At 44.7% G+C, this 6,000-nt stretch overlaps 1 protein-coding gene across 2 annotated transcripts in view; it reads left to right on the top strand.

Annotated features, from left to right (window-relative positions):
• Positions 1 to 1,429: 1,429 nt before the first annotated feature.
• Positions 1,430 to 6,000, top strand: part of EVI5L (ecotropic viral integration site 5 like) — a 1,467,274-nt gene continuing 1,462,703 nt past the window's right edge. Inside the window, exon 1 of one of the 2 annotated variants that reach the window (XM_069231736.1) lies at positions 1,430 to 1,573. The gene's annotated coding sequence lies outside the window, so the exon portion shown is untranslated. The remainder of the gene's footprint in view (positions 1,574 to 6,000) is intronic. The other variant, XM_069231735.1, reaches the window with a different exon arrangement.

Here is a 6,000-nt window from a genome sequence, read left to right as displayed (position 1 = left end):
CACTATTGCCTAACTACATTTGCACTGTTTTATATCACTTTCTATGCCTATTTCCGGTAACTAGTATATATATTTAGTGTGTTCTTACCTCCTGTTGGAGGGTCGCCTCTCTAGTACTTTCTGTTATTGTGTCACTAAAATAAAGTCCCTTTTTTGTAACACTAAGTGTTTTCTTTCATCTGTGTAAGTGCTGTGTGACTACAGTGGTATTGCATAAGCTTTGCATGTCTCCTAGATAAGCCTTGGCTGCACATCTACAGCTACCTCTAGAGAGCCTGGCTTCTAGACACTACCTACACAACAATAATAGGGGATACCTGGACCTGGTATAAGGTGTAAATACCTTAGGTATCCACTACACACCAGGACAGCTTCCTACATTCCTCCATTAGTGATGCAAAAAGTGTAGATTTTGAGAATCAAATTAATGCGGAAAGTGGTGCTGAACAACAATCTAATGTGCCAAATGTTATGCTCCAAACAAGCACTGATCTTTGTTCTAAACACAGTGGAAGGAGGATTGTTTTGCCTGCTAAATTTGCAGATTTTCTCTTGTATTAATTCTATTTATATTAAAAAATCCATTGCTCAAAACTAGAACTATAATATTTCACCATCTCATATTTTATGTATTTATAGTTTGTTTCATGTTTTGCTGTGAAGGAAGGAAGATGTCGTATATACTTGTTATTAGAGTAGAATTATTAGAATGTCCATTGTGGAGCGTCTGGAGGATACAAAGCTCTGCGTATTAGAATGTTTTGGTCAGAGCTGCATGCAGCCTACCGTGTTTGATGTTCCTTCTTGATGTCTGGTGGGCCGCATTACTTTATAATAAAATATTTACTTCATTTAAATCGTTGTGGCATCTCATATGGAGCATCATACACAAGAGCATTACATGTCCTTCGTAAAGAGCGCCGTGCAATGGCAGGGCTGGGTACGAGGTAGAACATAGCTAGGAGAGAAAGCCGAAATAAAACAGGGCAGAACACAGGATGCACGGTGGCGAGGGCAGACTGGTTATGCAGGGCAGCACAGAAGAGGACACCAGAGAAAGAAAGGGCAGGACAGGTCACCGGGTGAAGAACTGGTCGCACATTGAACACGACCGTAGGGGCACGTAAACAGACGGGATGTGAAACAGAGGATACCGGACTGGGGGCAGAAGGGAACCAGAAATGCTCGGGGAGATGGCAGGGACTCGACACACCGTAGCACCTATTAAAGCCACTAAAGGCCTCCAGCTTGACGCCGAAACGTAAAAAAATCTCTCTAGCCGTCAAACGTCAACCGCCACGCCTCGCGCCGGGCAAGCGCCTGCCAGCTGTGTCCCAATAGGCTGGCAAGCCCGCTCGTCGTGGGCACTGAGGCGGGGTCTTCGTGCTGAGGTGCTGTGGCATTGGTCGTGGTGGGCAGTGAGGTCACTGGGGGTGGGGTTTGCTTCTGTCAGCGAGGGACGTTTGGTCGCGCTGACGCTGGATGGAGGCTCTGGGATTCAGACAACACCATGCCCTGGAGACCTTAAGGGGTGTAGTGGCCGAGCTATGGATGCGGGGTACAAGCCAATAAGGTAGGGGAGCTCCCTAATTCTTTGCGGGCTTGGCAGGCGCCCCTGGGCATGCATTTAAGGAGGGGGAGGGGTCTCATCGGAGGAGATACTGTTGGTATGCCGGTGAGGTATTGAGAGAGGTACCTAGAGGTATATCAGAGAGGGACAAGTAACAGAGGTACCGTGAAGGGTACTGGAGGTATATCAAAGCGGGACATGTATGTGCAGTGTTGTTGGCGTGCAGTAGGGGTACTGGCGGTGTAGCTGTGAAGGACATAATGGGACTTTACAGTGTCTGGTGCCAAGAAGGTACTGGATGTTTACCAGATGGGGACGTACCAGGAAGATGTGTTGGTATAAGAGATTCGTACTGTGCGCGATACTTGAGGTTTATCAAAGAGAATCGTGCCAAGGAGATTCTGGTGCAGAAGAGAGAGGTGCCCGAGAGGTGTCATGCTGAGGAGGGTACTGGTGTATTGCATCGATGTACTTTACTGATGGATGGTACCCAGGAGGTACTTCTTGTAAAACCGAATGATACTGCACACGTTACCAGAGTGTAACAGAGAGGGGGAAGTCACAATTGGACTGAGAAAAATTCTGGGACATACCTAGAAGGTACTGAGAGGCACACTTGGACAACATTTCCTTAGAGTAATGACGGCTATGCCAGGAAGGAACTATGGGGGTTATTACAACTTTGGAGGAGGTGTTAATCCGTCCCAAAAGTGACGGTAAAGTGACGGATATACCACCAGCCGTATTACGAGTTCCATAGGATATAATGGACTCGTAATACGGCTGGTGGTATATCCGTCACTTTTGGGACGGATTAACACCTCCTCCAAAGTTGTAATAACCCCCTATGTGTCGTGCCAGAGAGACCCTGGGGTGCATACCTGTGGATTCGCTGACCGGTACTGCAGTGACCTATCCTGGGGTTTCTGAATATCTTAACAAAGAGGTAATTGAGGTATTCTAAAGACGTACCGGCGGCATACTAAAAAGGAACTGAGAAGCATTTCAGAGTCACGTTAAAGGTTTAGTGGAGAGATATACAGGGTCATACTAAAGAGGTACCTAGGGAGGGATTAGCACACATACTTAAGATAATATGAATGCCCTCTTCAGTGTTCCATCTCAGATAAGTGCCCACTTCCAATTACTTGAACATTTATTTTATTAGTTAATTAAAACCACAAAAACTTTTCTTTCCACATAAAAATTTAACAAAAACAATACAATAAGGTAATACAGTGTAATAAAAAGTCCTGAGTTTGAAATGAAATAATATGTAAAATTTCCCTTCCACATAAAAAGTTAACAAAACAATAATAGTGCAATAAGGCATTACTAGTAGTGGGGAGAGGTGCCGTGGTACCTTCTATTGATTTTGTTTTCCCCTACTTGAGTCCGATTGTTGGTACCAGACTATGTTACAGCACTGGCTAAGCATCCCACCATGCTTCCTAAGAGCCTTCCCCACTTCCAATTAGATTTCCCAGACGACCTTGGCCCAATTTTGATAATGTCATATTACGTCTTTAGTAATGATTAACATTCACAAGAGAACCGCACCTTCGTTCCCATTTAGGAACCTTTTCAGTGCTCGTGGTTAGTGTCAGAAGTAAGTGTTGTTGGTGTAATCACAGAGGTACTTGGGAGACATAAAGATGATTGTCTGGAGGCTCACAGGTAGAGTACTGTAACTCGTGACCAGGAGTTACTGCAGGAATAACCAGGGATGCACTGGGGGCGCACTCAAGTTAGCAAAGTTGAGGACTGACTTGCTGAAGTGGTGAAGGAGGGGAATGGGTGCAGTGGGAGAAAAGAGAGTAGTATGAGGAGGGTGGGAAGCAAAAGGGGAGGTTCAAGGTATTTATAAGGGTGAAATGGGCAAATGAGAGACGAATGGGTGAGCAGAGGGAAAGGGGAGGCAGGTGAACCGGGGGGGTGCGGGGGTGAGTATGGGTAGGAGGATGGAAAGAGGGAGGAGTTCTGGGAGGATGTTTAATAAGGATGGTGAATAAAGTGAGAGTGGGCAGAGGGCCAGGAGGTGAAAGGAGTGGAGATGTTAAGAAATAAGTACAGGGTGGTGGGGGTAGAAGGGAGATGAATTGGATGAAAAGGAAGAAAGTTGTCCAGAGAAGGTTTCGGGATGATGGTGAGTTGTTAGGCTGGGGTAGAGACAGAAGTGGGAGCCAGATCAGGGAGGGGGAAGGGCGGAAGAAAGAGGGAGAGGGACTAGTCGTATATAACTAAGATAGGAAGAGAGATGTGGGGTCGAGGGGAGCGGGAGGAAGAACGTCTTAAAATTAGTTTTAGTAACATCTGAAAAGAAAGGTTCTGAGTGTCTTTTGGAAAACCAGGAGCTTTACCTGGCAAGACATATCTGCGAGGAGAGTGGTCAGTAGGGTGGGAGCTACTTCAGAGAAGGATTGTATTTTGGCTGGTTGGGATTTCATTGTTTTAGATTCAAATCTGAGAACGTTTCTGCTTCTGAAGTGTTTTGCCACCTGCGACTTTTTATGGCATACACATATTTTGAGTGAGGCGAGTGTATGAGTTTACAGGTTAAGCACACCAGTTTGAATTTGATTCTGGCCTCAGTGGTTAGCCAATGCAAGTCTCTTAAAACAAAGGTGATGTGGTTGAATTATCAAGTTTCAGAGGTCAAGCAAGGTCATACCAGTGGTGTATTGGGTTACGATTCTACTAAGTGTGCATTTGGCTAGGCCTTATTATTTAGGCGTGTTGAGTTTAGGGTAATTATCACATAATATAACTTGGTAAATAGGGGCCATATCATGGCTGATTTTGAGTTAGTTTAGCAACACAAAAGGATAATGGACGGAGTGCTAAACAATGCAAACAGTCATCCCCAGTCACAGATCTGGGTTTAATCCATCATTCTTTTGCTCACCATGCCACCCCAGTTTGGACCCAACCATATGCAAATCAGCCTTGACCCTGTTCCTCATGGGAACAGTCCAGCCCGAACTTCCAAACCATGTCCTCTCTGGACCGGAAACAAGCATCTTGGGACCGGTATTAGGGTATCGCCCTTCATCAGCCAGGCTAGCTTGAATCCAGTGGCACAGTGAGCACAGGACCCACGTCTTGGCATACTCTTCTCACTTAGGGCAACTTTAGCAACACAAAAGTATGATGGACGGAGTGCTGAACAAAGCAAACACTCACCCCCAGTCACAGATGTTGGTTTAATCCATCGTTCTTTTGCTCACCATGCCACCCCAGTTTAGACCCAGCCATATGCATGTCAGTGGCCTACACGTGCGACATGACATATGGCATTTAATTGAGAGCCAGTGTATAATCCTTGATTAATTAACTTTGCTGGCATAATACATTTTCATTTCTGAGTTATGACTTTTTTTGAGGAAGTGTGTACTGTTTGGATTCCTTAGCTTGCAAGATATCATGTTGAATGTACAGCTTTTTTAATTTCTTAACGTAATGACATGAACTCGCATAAGCTTTCTTAAAGATGCAGTGAAAGTACTGGAAAATTCTCAAAAGTATCTACTATGAAATATTTTGCCTTGTATACCTTTTTAACTTCACCACTTACAGTGCAAACCTCATCTTCTGGCTCCTTTGCACAGCACTTTCCCTTGAAGGTACATCTGAACTGCACTAATGCAGTCTGTTCTGCTAATGTGCCCTTCTCCTAATTTACTTGGTGCTATAGCCCAACATGTTGCTTCATTAATGGGATTTTTTCTAGGACAGCCAGGGGCAACAGACACAAAGTCAACCAATTACTACCAACCCCTTCCATTAACAAAAAGCATGACCTATTGGCTGGTCAATGTTTGTTAGTCAGGAAAGGAAAATGAGTGAAGCCCGAGACATTTGCTCACGTAGTGAAGCTGTCATTGACTCCTGGTTCCACAGGCACAATATTAGCTGTTACACCTCATTCCCTTCACACATATGGTTCCTTGAAAATGACAAATATTTCCCTGAGCTCCTCTGAAAGGTGTCTTTGTCATTTGCACTTGTTTTTCTACTAGGCATGTTTTGGTTTTACCAGGTGACTCCATATTGCTGTGATACCACTTATCCAGTGTGTGTATGCTAGTGAACAGATCCGTGCTTTCTGGGTGTTGCCATTGTGGGTCAGTGCAGCTGATCAATATTATTAATGCATTTGAAAACAATGATTTGGTAAGTCACTGATGGAATAAGTTGTCTCTGTGACACAAAGCCACCTCATTACATACTGGTAAGCGCAGTTGTAGCGTACCACCCTACAGCTAGTTTATTTCAGGGGACCTTAGACCTTAACAAGATGCTATACTCTGGGTTACCTGAGAAATGTAATTCAAGGTGGGCAGTGCGCATAGAGGTCCCCCCAGAAGGCACCTGCTAGAATTGATAAAGACTTCTGGCTGCACACATCAAACCACACAAAGCATTACAAC

Source organism: Pleurodeles waltl, chromosome 4_2 (genome assembly GCF_031143425.1).
Source record: "Pleurodeles waltl isolate 20211129_DDA chromosome 4_2, aPleWal1.hap1.20221129, whole genome shotgun sequence".
Classification (NCBI taxonomy): Eukaryota; Metazoa; Chordata; class Amphibia; order Caudata; family Salamandridae; genus Pleurodeles; species Pleurodeles waltl.
This window is presented reverse-complemented; position numbering and strand designations above follow the sequence as displayed.